This window comes from Lactuca serriola, chromosome 1, assembly GCF_051521515.1.
Source record: "Lactuca serriola cultivar US96UC23 chromosome 1, Lser_US96UC23_V15, whole genome shotgun sequence".
NCBI lineage: Eukaryota > Viridiplantae > Streptophyta > Magnoliopsida > Asterales > Asteraceae > Lactuca > Lactuca serriola.
In genome coordinates, this window is record NC_136408.1 from 211513532 (window position 1) to 211515896 (window position 2365).

Here is a 2365-nt window from a genome sequence, read left to right on the forward strand (position 1 = left end):
GTTTTAGGTTTTTCTCAGGATCGCGGGAAGGCACCGACTTGATTGTACACACCAGTGAAAGAGTTATGTTTCGAGGATCCTGGATTTGTAATCAAACAAACATGGAGTTGCGTTTGCAAATTAAATAAATGAGATTTTTTATAAATGTGTTATGAGAATTATTTGATTTTAAATGAAAATTTTGTTTTGAAAATTTACGTTGTTAAACCCGTAGGCGAGGCCCATGCGACAGTAGTGAGACAGGTGAGACTAGAGGGATAGACCGCTCTAGGATATAGTCGGGTGAGACCCGTGGGCGAGGCCTATGATATTATAGCAGCGCATGTGGGACTTGGTAAGAACCTTAAGGTCAAGATAGGGGATCGAGGATCCCAAGACTTGTAACATCAAAGTGGCAGAGTAGATAGAGCAGCTTAGATAACCGGAGTTTCTTCAGAAGTCGCTGGGAGCGACTAAGAGATTGTGCTGGGTATAGTAATCGGTGGGAGTCCGGTAACCTAGATATTGATAGATTAGTTGGGACCAGGGTGTTCTCAGTTCATCCGAAAGGTGGGTAAGGGACAACAAAATTTCCAATTAGTGGTGGTAATGATAAGAGAAGTATGGTATGAGGCAACTAGTTGACTGGGGAGTGCTACGCCTCTCACAGCAGGGTTAAATAATCTCGGAGGGAAGGGTTTGACCCTGTTGTGTAGCTCTTGTTTGAGTCTAACCATTGCAAGGATGAATCTTTTACTCGAAGGATTATCTGGTCCATTCGCTAGGTTGGGTGCTCAACACTAAGTTATGGTAGTAGGAAGTATTTAGTGTGTATCGGCAGTAGTGACTAACACTGGGAGTGGCTGGAGTAGCGGATACCGTGAAGGATATGACCTTCACAGTGGTAGTGGAGGTGGTTAGTTATGGGATGTTGCCTTGGGAAGGCCAATAAACGCATAAGGAAAAGGGGGTGAACCCCTAAAATGTTCAGCATAAGTACTCGGGGAGTACCGGAAGGATTGTCAGTTGAGTAAGTTGTGTTCTCAGGATTTGCAGGATTAGAGTGCACTCGAGGTTATTATCTATAAGGACTAGTTTTAGCCGGAATGACTGAGAAGAAGGCCATTGGAGGCAGTCCTCTGAGGATTGGTTTGAGCAGGTGAAGTGAGTATCGGACAGGAAGGCGGTGAGCAGATTGCAGGATAGTTGGCTATAGCGGACTTCGAGGATGAAGTCTATTTTAAGTGGGGGAGAGTTGTAACGCCCTGTTCTAAATCATTCATGAAGAATCAAAGAATCGAGTATGAATATTAATCAGAGTTTGAAATCAAAATATGTATGTAAGATTGAACACCGATGTAAATAAGATCTGGATTCAGCTCAATATTACGCTTTTAGTTTACAGAGTGCAAAAATAGACAAGACTGTAAAAACCTTATCTAACTCTAGTGAAGACTCCTATTTATAGGAGAGGAAAAGCATACAAAAGTTATACTAAAGACTAGATAATTAAGCTTCGAATAATATGCCTTAGTAAAATAGATTACAGAGAACACGAAGACTGTACTATATACGAAGACCTATGACACTACGACTAATTACAACCAATTTAGCCCTTACAATCTCCCCATTTGTAATCATAGTCGAAGTCTTCAGTTTGTAAGCAGTTGAATTGAGTACATCATCACTCTTCGTATCTCAGTGTACCAAGCAATAACCTTCCTGATTTCCTTCTTGTCTCCTTCATTATTCTTCCGACACTTATTCATACGAACAATTAAATTCGTATACTGTGAGGTAGCATATCTTTCTTCTTCGCATGTAGTGACAACCCGAAATTTCCATTCTGTACAAACTATATCACTTCAATAGAAGTTATAGCGGTCACAGTTAATTTTCAGACTTTTCGCGTAAGTTTGAGTAATTCAGGGTTTACACTTCAGGAAATATCAGGAGAGTGGGTGCACTAGGGTTTTGTGCAGCACTATTATTCCAACACTCTATTATATTAGAGATCATTTCTGGAATAAAAATATTTTCTGCCAAAATATCTCAGGACTATAAATAGATTTCTGAACCAAATTTATTCATTATTCACATTTCCAACTAGAGAAAAGCCATTTTCTCTCTCACGGATCTTCGGGTTTTTATACCAAAACATGAGTAACTCTTTCTAGTAGTGTTAGAATGCTTATTAGATGCTTATAACATGATTTAGATGGCTAAATCATTAGATCTAGGAGTTTACTCCCCAAGGTGTTCTTGGGTGGTAAACTCCTGAAACGAAGCGAAAACCGACCCTTGTGTTATGCTAAAGCCTTAGACTCATATGTATGCATGTTAGGGACAAGAAAACAACCAAAATCCACCCAAGTTTGGGAGTTTA